Source organism: Ixodes scapularis, unplaced genomic scaffold, assembly GCF_016920785.2.
Source record: "Ixodes scapularis isolate PalLabHiFi unplaced genomic scaffold, ASM1692078v2 ptg001274l_1___fragment_1__unscaffolded, whole genome shotgun sequence".
Classification (NCBI taxonomy): domain Eukaryota; kingdom Metazoa; phylum Arthropoda; class Arachnida; order Ixodida; family Ixodidae; genus Ixodes; species Ixodes scapularis.
Genome location: NW_024610129.1, coordinates 1,334,911 through 1,346,913, shown reverse-complemented (window position 1 = coordinate 1,346,913; position 12,003 = coordinate 1,334,911). Strand labels below are relative to the sequence as shown.

The 12,003-nt window shown below is 49.4% G+C and overlaps 1 protein-coding gene across 1 annotated transcript in view; it reads right to left on the bottom strand.

Annotated features, from left to right (window-relative positions):
* The window catches only part of LOC120841023 (ficolin-1-like), a 124,394-nt gene that overhangs the window by 42,784 nt on the left and 69,607 nt on the right, over window positions 1-12,003 (bottom strand). The window lies entirely within an intron of this gene.

Genomic DNA, 12,003 nt, shown 5'->3' with positions numbered 1-12,003 from the left:
TTGGTGGGCTAAACCGATCTATTAGAAGTCCATATTTGCTTAATTTGAGTTGTATTTAGATTGTTTGATATAATAAACATTTAAATTTTTAACAAAGTAATATATGCATATCTTTTGAAGTAAAAAATAAGCAATGCCTTTTTGAAGAGGGGCAGAGGTCTGGTAAATCATGAGTTACGGTGATTATGAGACTTGGGTCTAATAATTGCGGGAGTTTTTTCACTCCTAGTGAAGGAACTGGTAAATATTTTAGTAGATGAGCTCTCCTTTGTATCAAAAATAACACAAATTGTAGCCGTCTTCTGAACTTTTACACCGCCTTGCCTGTCACCTGCGCAGTGTAGTGCAGAAGGAGACCGGAGAGTTTCCGGTTATGTTCCCGAACACGCCTTCGTTCTGCGGCAATTTGAAAAACACGAAAGAATAAGACATGTAGAGACAGAGCCAGTGCTGAAAACCTTAAGGATTTTGCCCTATATCTAGGGAGTTGCATTATATTCTAGGGACAAAGAGAAATTTGTTCGAATCTAGGGATTGACTTTAATTGGGTCTCAGTGGGTTGTAGAGACACGTTCCTTCCCTTTTTCCTCCTCGTGCCGGCCGAGTGCAGCGGGAAAAAGGCTTCTTTGGATGTTATAGGGACCAGAGGTAATCTCCAGTGGGAACAACAGCGAATTTAGGGGACCACCCAAGGCCAAAGTAACACAGTTTAATTATGTAAAAAGGTTTTAACGAAGCAAATTTAACCTTTAAATGGCCACCCAACTACATAATTCTATTCTTAAGGTGCTCCGTAACGATAATCTCAGCATTCAAGCAAATTAACACATTCCCTGAACATCTTGGGGAAACCAGGGAATTGTTTGATAAAATTTTGGGAAGAAACGACCGTGGAGGTTGGCAGAACCTTGCCTCAGGCAGGGTTCTGCCTGAGGCAAGGTGCTTCTTTATAGAGGCAGACCTGATAAAAAACTACGGGGATCGATGTGTCAGCGTGGTGTCGGTCGATTTGGGCGACAAAGAAACACATTTCTTGCGATCAGTGGCGTGGCATGGGATTGGCTGAATGGCGCGATGATGCAGAGTATTGATACCCTTGATTTTCTGACGATTAAACCAGTTGAAGTTAGCGCATTGTGTTGTCTCGTTCCTACTCTTCGTCCCTGTCGTGAAGCGCTATTATGTTCCCCAAGCTTCAGTACAAACTCGCCCAAGAATCCGCATTACTCAACTATCTACAAATACATGGCGCAGCGATGGGATCACGTTTCTGTCCCTCCTATGCAAATATATATATATGATGTCTTTAGAGGGGCGGATATTTAACTCCTTTCCGCATAAACCCCTTTTTTTATAAACGTGTCCCCAACGACATATTTATCATTTGGAATAATGGGAAAGATAAACTCTTTGAATTTATTAATTTTGCCAACAATTTTAATCCACATATTAAATTTACATATAAATACCCCGATACAGAAATAGAGTTTCTAGATATTAAGATAATGTCACGGGTGGTGAGTCGTGACCAATAAACAAGAAATAAACAGAAATAAATAAACGTTTAATGTGGCGAACTTGTGCCAAAAATAAAGAAGGAAACAGAAGAAAGCAGAGCGTCGCGGGCGTCGAAGTCGGCGTGTCAGCAGAATCGAGCGCTGGGGCGAGACTGAGACTGACTCGACAAAGTCGCGGGCAGCTGCTTATCTACCGTGCGTCACTATCTCGAAAGTTCGGCAAAGCAGGTTCGAGCGTCGCGCGCTCGGGGCGAGGATGAACTGGCACTTTCGAGAATAACAAAGCAGAGGGACAGTTACGCCTGCTGCGAGAATGACCGGGAGTCTTCTAGAAGACCGTGACCAATCGTTGCCTTCTCGGCTCTGCGGGCGGCATTATCCCGCAACGGTCGAAAGTTCGTCGCGAGGACCACACAACGTCCATCCTGCAGCTCTGCTACGCCCCTTGCGACGCCTATTCCTCTTCCGAGAAGCAGTTGGACGTTGCCTTCCAGAAGGACTTTCCCGCTGGCAACTGCGTCGGTAACGACGGGCACAAGAACACTCGACCGTGGCGGCAGGTTCACGTGGTCCGCAATGACTCGGACGGCGGCTGGCGACGTTTTGGATTCCTCCGGAGGTAGCACGGGCTTTCGCAGCGTCCACCTGTTTGCTCCAAGGTCGATCACGGCACCGTACTCACAAAGGAAGTCCATGCCAAGGATGACGTCTCTCGAACAGTCTTTGAGGACGACGAATTTGACGGGGCAAGACTCTCCGTAGATGTCCACGCGCGCAGTACACCTTCCCACTGGCGTGATGAGATGTCCGCCGGCGGTTCGTATTTTCGGGCCATCCCACGGCGTCATCACTTTCCGAAGGCGGCGAGAGAGCTTCCCACTTAAAACGGAATAGTCTGCTCCGGTGTCGACAAGTGCCTTCGCGTCGTGGCCGTCGATGGTAACGTCGAGGTTATTCGACACCGTCACAGAAGCGTCGCTCCTATCCGTTTCGTCGCTAGTGTGGGAGCCCCCCGACGTTAGTGGAGGATATTGGCGTCGTTCGTCACCGGCAATACCACCTCCCGGTATTGCCGCACTCAGTTTTCCCGGCGAGGCAAGGGGGACAGGCTTTCTCGGCGGGACCGGCGGAAGGGCGATGGCGAGCGTCGGGGAGATGGTGAACGGAATGCTCGGCGGCGAGACGACTCAGGAGATGAAGAGCGGCGGAGGTAGTCTTCGATGTCCCGAGGTCGCTCTCCAAGACGTGGTCGAGGGTCGTTGGGCGCAAACCCTCGTAAGCCCAGCTGTCGGTAGGGGCATCGTCGGTAGATGTGGTCTGCTTCACCACAGTGGTAGCACAGGGGGCGTCGATCAGCCGTCCGCCACACGTCAGTCTTCCTGGGCGCCGGTTGTTCTCGCCGGACGCACTGAGGTCGGTCGTCGAGACGTCGGAGGTACGGCGGTGCTGGTGTGTCTCGTCGTTGAGGCGCAGGAGGTTGACGGGCAGGAACTGGCGGTCGTCGAGCCATGGCGGCGTAGCTCACCGTTGGTTGTTCCGGTGGTGGCAGGTCGACGGGAGCCTCCTGCTGGAAGGCTCGCTGCACCTCCTCCCGCACTACTTCCGCCATAGAAAGCGAGGCAGGGCGATCGGCAGTGGGCAGAACCTTCCTGATTTCTTCTCGAACGACGTCGCGGATTATCTGCCGCAGGTGTTCGATGCCGATACTATTGACATCGGAGCGAGGTGGTGAGACAGCCGGAACCGTTGACACACCGGTACGTCGTTGATAGTGCACAGCTCTGGCCAACAGCGCTCGCTCGATGTTGGTTGCCTCGGCCACGAAGCCATCTACCGTCGTCGGGGGGCTGCGGAAAAGGCCACCGAAGATTTCACTCTTGACGCCCCTCATGAGGAAGCGCAACTTCTTCTCCTCGGTGGCTTGAGGGTCGGCGCGTGTACAGAGTCGTAGCACGTCTTCAACGTAGCTTGTCACGCTTTCGTCGGGGGCTTGTGTCCGCGTCTGGAGCAGGTCCTCCGCATTCTGTCGCCGGTGTTGGTTCGAGAATGTTCGCCTCAACTCGGCAGCGCAGATATCCCACGATGTAAGCGAAGCCTCGTGGTTTTCGAACCAGTGCCTCGCGGTGCCTTCCAGCGAGAAGTAGAGGTTCTGGAGGCGCTGCTCGGCGTTCCATCCGTTGTGGCGGGCGACGCGCTCATAGTGAAGGATCCAGTCCTCGACGTCTTCATAGATTTCGCCATGGAAAGTTGTCGGCGATCGGGGGGCGACGGGCAACTGCTTCTCGGAAGAGGAATAGGCGTCGCAAGGGGCGTAGCAGAGCTGCAGGATGGACGTTGTGTGGTCCTCGCGACGAACTTTCGACCGGAGGCGCAGCATCTCACGAAAGGGGCCACTATAGGACACGTCGAGGAACTCCGGGCCGACGCCGAAATCGCCGCGATCTCCGAAGAGCCCTCGCCATGTCAGCCGTCCAGTACAGTGCCGCAACAGCTTGACGTTAACCCCAAGCTCAGCGCCACGGAACGACGACAGCTCGGAGACCTCCTCGCCGAGTTCGGCGACTGCTTTGCGACGACGTCGAGGGTGCGCCAGACAACAGTTGCGAAACACCGCATCATTACGAACGAGGACGCGCTCCCTGTGCATCGGCCGCCGTACCGGGTCTCCCCAAAGGAACGAGAGGCCATTCATGAACAAGTACAGGAGATGCTCAACGACGACATCATTCAGCCCTCAAGCAGTCCGTGGGCTTCACCGGTAGTCCTGGTGAAAAAGAAAGACGGGACTCTTCGGTTCTGCGTGGACTATCGCCGACTGAACGCCGTAACAAAAAAGGACGTCTACCCACTGCCACGCATCGACGACACCCTGGGCCGACTACGCCACGCCCGATACTTTTCGTCGATGGACTTGAAGAGCGGGTACTGGCAGATTGAGGTCGACGAACGAGATCGTGAGAAGACGGCCTTCGTCACGCCGGACGGACTGTATGAGTTTAAGGTGATGCCCTTCGGACTGTGCACGGCGCCGGCAACGTTCCAACGTGTCATGGACACCGTCCTGGCAGGCCTCAAGTGGCAGAGCTGTCTCGTTTACCTCGATGACGTCGTGGTATTCTCGGCCAACTTCGACGAGCATTTGCGACGCCTTCGGGCCGTTTTAGAGGCAATCAGGACCGCAGGACTCACCCTCAAGCCGACGAAGTGCCGGTTTGCCTACGGCGAATTGAAGTTCCTGGGCCACGTGGTGAGCAACGAAGGTGTAAGTCCTGACCCTGAGAAGACTCGCGCCGTAGCGGCCTTTCCACCGACTTACTGAAAATGGTTTGAAAACAACCTTATATCGAAAACCTACAAATAGACGACAATTTATGCATTATAAAAGCTGTCATCCAATACAAAACAAAAAAGGTATACCATAGAGCCAAATGCTACGATTAAGACGCTTATGTTCAGATGATGAGGATTTTGATATAAACGCTATAACACTAGGAGAGGATTTCATTAACCGTAAATACCCCTTACCTTTAATAAATAATTCAATATCAAAAAGTGGAACAATCTCTCGAAACGCGTGTTTAGTAGAGCGACCGAAAAGAAATAACTATGAATTACGACTAATCTTATCTTACCACTAAAACTTCCAAACATAAAAAAAATATTCTTAGACGAAACATGATTCGTTTACACATGGACACTGCTTTAAAGGCTGTTATCCCTCGACCACCTGGTATAGCGTTTAAGAGACCACGTAATTTATTGAATTTTTTAGACAGTCCCGAAACTCCATCGGACGTAGCCTGGTCCCTCTTGGTTACATAAAATGCAATAATATCCAATGCGGTTTATGTGTTGATATAATTATAGCTAATTCTATTCGTAGCACAGCAAATAACTTCAACTGGAACATAATACCTTTGACTGTAATTCGGAAAATGTTATTAATTTGATTCAATGCAACAAATGCCCAAATCAGTACATAGGAGAAACTAAAACAACCATAAGAAAATGCTTGAATTTACAAAAAAGTGACATACGTAAACACGTTGCCGGACCAGTTTCTCGTCACTTAAACTCCGCAGGACATAACGGACGTTCGGATTTTAATTTTATTATACTCCAAGGGGGCTTTCGAACCACCAGAGATAAAAAAATAAAAAATCTGAATTTATTTATAAATTTAATGGTGTAGAACCGAAGGGCATTCACAGTTCGAAAGGGCCATTGCCGTCTTTTTTTATGGACATTTAATTGAGATCTTCTAATCGGTGCCGCACTGTTGTTTTCTTTTTCTCGCTTCAACGTTTAATGTGACACGAGCAAACGCTTAACATTGGGCCTCTCATTGGCTTCACATGACACCAGGTATAGTTGGCTTATGTCCAACCACATGTCCCAAAAACTGGTTCTGTGATAATAATGACGTTAATAATGATATATTTCATCACTTCAATACTATTCGCTGCTTTTTTATCGGTATATATTAAACTGTTAAGCGAGAAATTAGTTGAGTAGATACCCGCTAAACGGTTAGCTTTTTTCCAATTCTTCTTTTCGGCCATTTTTTCTTTGATTGAAAGAAAAGGAAAACGAAGTGTTCTCGTTTTGACTGGCGGGAATATAGAATGGGTATTAACAACCGGTGGAGCTATCGACTGCATGACCCGCTATGCAGAAACCAAATCTGTTCCTGAGGCCACCGCAAGAGAAGTTGCGAACTTTTTCCTCACCTCCATACTACTACGCCATGCCGCTCCGCAGTCCATTACCAGCGACCGTGGCACCCCCTTCGGAATATACATTGTCTAAAATCTGTTGTATTTTGTTATGGCTCATTGTGCTTTAAGAAGCTTTCACGTTTCGCGGAAAGGCCTCCTTTGTTATATCTTTCCGCGTACTCTACACAACAACGCGTCCACTAAGTCACCACGACACCAAATTATCCGCCGGAGTATACACCAACTCAACTCTCCTACGTCACGCCGCGGTGGTGGCGCACCGGACGCACTTCCGGTCTGGGGCGGTGGGCAAAAGTCGCCGTGCCAGACATGCATTCCTGTGTTCCTTTGGAAGAAACGAGACAAAAAACCTGCCTTCTCGTCAAAATGCTGCGATGGGGGCTTTACAAAGAGAGTCTGGGAAGGTTTGAAGATCAGTTTTCATGTGTTTTTGCACCCTCCGTTCGTCCGAGAACGTCGATAGCAGCCGTGAAAAGGGCAAACCTGACGCTGTCGAACTACGATTGCGTGTGCGGGCCACAATTTGTAGTCGCCAGATGTATTTGCTTTGTTCCAACATGACCGAGAGAAAACCCCCAAGTTGTCCGGACCACCCACGGATTCAGTGCGTCTTCAAATTCACACGGCCGCCTGATCGTTCGAACTTTCGTCTGCTCTTTCAAAGTTGTCTGCTTTTTGTCGTCTGCTCGTTCAAACAAAAGCGGCCCATAGACCAAACTTTGACCCGGTGATTGCAATAAGAAGTAATTGCAAGCCTCAAAAGACTTAAGTAGGCTCGGTGTAAGCAGTAGATGCAAGATGTTGATCATTGGTACCGGTGGCCATCACCTACTTGTTACGCTTTGTCTGTTCCCGCTTCCGATTTTCAGTATCGACGTCGATCATCGCCGCTACCTTCTACACTTTTGCAGCGCGAGGGTCGTCGCGACCGAGAATAGCTAGAAGAGTCTCATCATGGTTTTGTACGTCCATTCTGCGGCGGTCATGCAAATACATCGCCGCACGTCAAATTATTTATGCAAAGTTTAGCAGCGTAACGAGCCTTGATGATTTCGCTCAGGCGATTAAAGTGGTAAGACATTGCGATGAGGACGTAGAATCGACAACACCAACGCAAAAAAGAGTATGCAGACTCACACAGACGCCGACAACGTGACATTCGAATGGTTTGTTGACGCGGGACGCGGTGCTTCTTGCCCGTACTCCATTGCGCGTGCGTTCCAACTGTCGTCTGCTCTTTCAAACTTGGCTGCTTTTTGTCGTCAGTTCGTTCAAACGACAGCGGCTCGTAAACCAAACATTGATCCGGTAATTGCGATAAGAACTAAGTGCAGGCCTCAAAACACTTTTGAAGGTTGATTGGGGTAAGTGGGCTAAGTGTAAACAGATACAAGAAGTTGTTGATCATTGTTACCAGTGGCCATCACCGACTTGTAATGCCCGATTCTACTTGAGGTTTTCAGTATCGATGTCCACCATCTCAGCTACGGTGCACGCTTTTGCAGTCCGAGCGACGTCGCGACTGAAAATAGCGAGCAGAATCTCGACGTGGGAGTCAGGCTTTAGCGCCCATTCTGCGGCGTCCACGTGAAATGAATCGCCGCAAGTCACATTATTCACGCAAAGTTTTGCCTCGATAGTTTTGCTGAAGCCGCTGAAGTAGTCAGACATTGTTAGGAGGACGTAGAATCAACAATTCCAACGCGAAAAAGAGCACGGGGACTCCCACCGACGCCGACAACAACGCGATTCAATGGTTTGTTTATGGGCGACGGCGGGCTTCTTGCCCACCATCCACGGCGCATGCGCGGCGCCGGTGACGTCCGCTAGGGGCGCTCCGGTTTGTTTGTAAACATGAGTTGGTGTATAGCAGACGCTCCCGCCGGCGACCGGTGCCGCATGTGCGTCGCCGTCAATATGTTGTGTTGATATAATTATAGCTAATTCTAATTCTAATCCTGGCTCCGCCAATTTTTGGCTTTCGGCGGGTTCCTGAAAACTTGGATTCTTTAATTCATTGGATTAAGTACGGTTCATTCATCTGCACATATTCGTTTATATCCCCCTCGGAGACCACGTACGATGACGTGAAGTGCCCGTGTTGTATATATATATATATATATATATATATATATATATATATATATATATATATATATATATATATATATATATATATTGTGAGGGTGTTTATGAGAGACGTATTTGATGGTGCGATGTGGGAAGATCAGAGGCGATCAATGGCGGAACAGGCGAATTGCTCTCAGCTCGCGTGGCGAAAACATGCAGCGCGCGCCCCTATTTCCCAAAGATGTGCGTCGTCGTCTTCGTAACAGTTCCCCCCGGTGGTGGTAGTGCCGGTCATCCGGTACTGTAGAATGGTTAGGGTTGGCGCGAGTAAGGCTTGATGCAGGAGACGTGAGCGATGTCTTGTGGTCTGAAGCGGTGGTCGCAGGGCGGAGATATTGGAACCAGCTCGTAGTTTATGTCGGAAAGACGACGTATGGACGCGATGTGGAGCGGTGAATTTAGGTAGGAGTTTTTCACATTTTCCAGACTGGCGAATTAGTGTCTTGAGTAACACAAGGTCGCCAATATTATAACACACTGGTATGTGGGTATCCGCGTGACGAAGTTGTCGTAGCTGTTGCGATTGCGGAGTTTGGAGCCGGGCGAGTCGACGGGCGTCTTCGGCTCGACAAATGATCTCAGAGGCGAAGGGGTCCAGAGGTGAGTGAATATATGGCAAAACAGTGTCGAGAGTAGTGAGAGGGTCGTGAGCATAGAGGAGATAGTAGGTAGAAAATCCTGTAGTTGTTTGACGTGCGGTATTGTAGGCGTAGGTGACGTAAGGAAGGATTTCATCCCAGTTGGTGTGGTCGTCGGCAATGTACATGGACATCATGTTAGCTAGTGTGCGATTCAGCCGCTCGGTGAGGCCGTTAGCCTGCGGATGATAAGCGTCACATGATGAATCGTGCTGACGAGCCTGAGGACCTCGTGCAGAAGGTTTGCAATGAAGGGGGTGCCACGGTCGCTGGTAATGGACTGCGGAGCGGCATGGCGTAGTAGTATGGAGGTGAGGAAAAAGTTCGCAACTTCTCTTGCGGTGGCCTCAGGAACAGATTTGGTTTCTGCATAGCGGGTCATGCAGTCGATAGCTCCACCGGTTGTTAATCAGGGTTGCCAGGTTGGGCTATTAATAGCCAAATTGGGCTACTTTGTCATGCATTTGGCGTCGAAATTTGGCGGATGGCTATGTGGCTATTTTTGGGCTATTTTAAATCCTAACGCAAACCCGCTTTTTTCTCCCCTTGGTATAGAGTAGATGTACAAAAAATGCTTCAGCGTGAACACGAAGCGACAGTCCACCCATTCTATATTCCCGCTCTTAGGGATTTTCTGCGTGGAGATTCGTGGTCGTGAGCTACCGTGACCTAGATTCAGCTCCGACGACATCGCTTTTGTATTAATTGTGGCTTATTTTATGCTCCGAAGCTCTTTCAGCTACCTACTGGCGTCTCTTATTTTCTCGAGTTTCCCACAATCCTCCTACAAGAGGCACCTCGTCCGAGGAAAAATTGTACTAAGGGCAACTCAAAACATGTTGTCGCCTGATAACGCGTGCTACGCCGGATGCGTATTTCCAAAACCTGGCCCTTCCAGATCTGCCGCAGAGCGGCGTACTCTGATTGGCCAGATTACCGCCGCACAAAATATTGACGGCGACGCACATGCGGCACCGGTCGCCGGCGGGAGCGTCTGCTATACTCCGGCGGATACTTTGGTGTCGTGGTGACTTAGTGGACGCGTTGTTGTGTAGAGTACGCGGACAGGATATAACAAAGGAGGCCTTTCTGCGAAACGTGAAAGCTTCTTAAAGCACAATGAGCCATAACAAAATACAGCGGATTTTGGACAATGTATATTCCGAACAAGGCCAAGATCGATGCGCAGGAGCAGCTCTGTTTCCGTTGCTATCCGAGCTTGCCATCGCGCTCCCAACACTGCCCATGTCGAATGCCGCCGTGGAGAAAGTATTCTGTCACGTATCCCTCACGAAATCAGGCCTAAGAAAGAACATGTCCCTTCCAACTCTTCAAAACGTCCTCTATGTAAAGTTTGCTTTCCATGGAAAGAACGAGTGCTGTAGGACATCAACTCTCCTAAAGAAGTTTTTGCCCGTTTTAAGACGGAAATCATATATGAGGCGCGAGCGAGTGCTTCATAACTATGTGACTGCAAAAACGCGCGTGGAAAATTGTTTTTGTACTGTTGTGCTTGAAATAAAGCGTTCAATACATTTCAAGATGTCGTAGATCTTGCGAGCTGCTCCTAAACCCCAGATATATCACTGTTAAAAAAAACCGTAAAATTACAGGGAGCGCCAACGGGACCAGAGCCGCTCGCGAGCCGTCGTTGCCGTTTTGCCGTAAACCCCTCCTCCGCACCCGAACGAACAGACATAGCCGGCGCGCAGCGCAGGCGCAGTCAATGCAGCCCTTTCATTCGGAGAGGCGGAAGATCACGTGAACTTCTTTCCCGCGCTCCCGTGGGACGCTGTCCGCGTGAAGGCACCCCTGGCGCATGCGCAGTGAGCGAGACCAGGCAGATCCCGCGCAATTCGGCGACTTTGTGGACGTGTTATGGTTCGCCGCACTCAAACCTGGAGATTTCACGGTAAGTGCATTACATCCCCTTCCTTGAACTGTTTGATGAATACCTGTCGCACCACTGTTTTCTTAGATGAGTCGCGCAGTTGTCTGGATTCACTATTATGCATTGCTCGCCACAAGCGTGTGCTGACGATGTGCTCCTCGCGCTGGAGGTGCGTAGCGTTTAGGGTAACGGGGTCTTTGCCTTGTTGCTTTCGAGTGTTACTCTAGCATTATCATGAGACGTAGTGTGTCGGTGTTCTACGTTTTTCTTGCTCCCTTCTTAGTTAAATATTATTCGGCTACGTGAAACGCTCTTGGTTTAGCGCTCCGCTGGAAAGGCAGAGGTCCCTGGTCCGGTACGAGGACCATGCACGCCGATTTTTTCGGTAGCTGCTTGTTCGACATAACTTGCTGTTCAGGTGCAATTTGTTTCGAAACATGCAAAGCGACACAGTGCAATGAGGTTTCAAGTGCCCACAATGGTATACTATATACGTTTGACCGAAGTGTGAAAAACTAGTGCCAAAATTCCCTTTTTTTTTTTTTTTGTGCGTTTGTGCCGAGCCGACATTTAGCTTCCGTGCACTCTCATATTGTTACGGTAGACTTGTGTGGATTTAGGAAACTTTAAATTGATCGATTCAACCTTCGTGTCTAACACCGCCAGTACTCAAATGCTTTGCAGTACGCCTTTAAGTCCGCGGTCTTTTTTTTTTTTTTGAGTTCGTTGAGTTTAGTTTTCTCCATTCTTTGGTGCGCTACTGTGTAGCGACGGCGTCGGACTTTACGTAATGAGTCATGACTGAAACACATTAGCGAAAAGCGGCCAAATTGTATGAAGAAATCGCAAACGAAAATCAGACAGCAACTCCTATTGCCTTCTTTTTTTTTTTTTTCGGCGGGGAAACCCGGAGGGGGACGGAGCGATGTCGCAACGTTACTTCGGGAGTTCCGTCCGTTCCGTCCCTCTCCGGGTTTTCTACGCTATGGCGCAGCCGCGGCAGCCGCCGAGGCTGGTTGAGTGTTTCCGCGATTTTTGCTCAGCTCTGTACGAAGTCGGATTTTCGCCGCAGTGCTCCGTGGTGAACG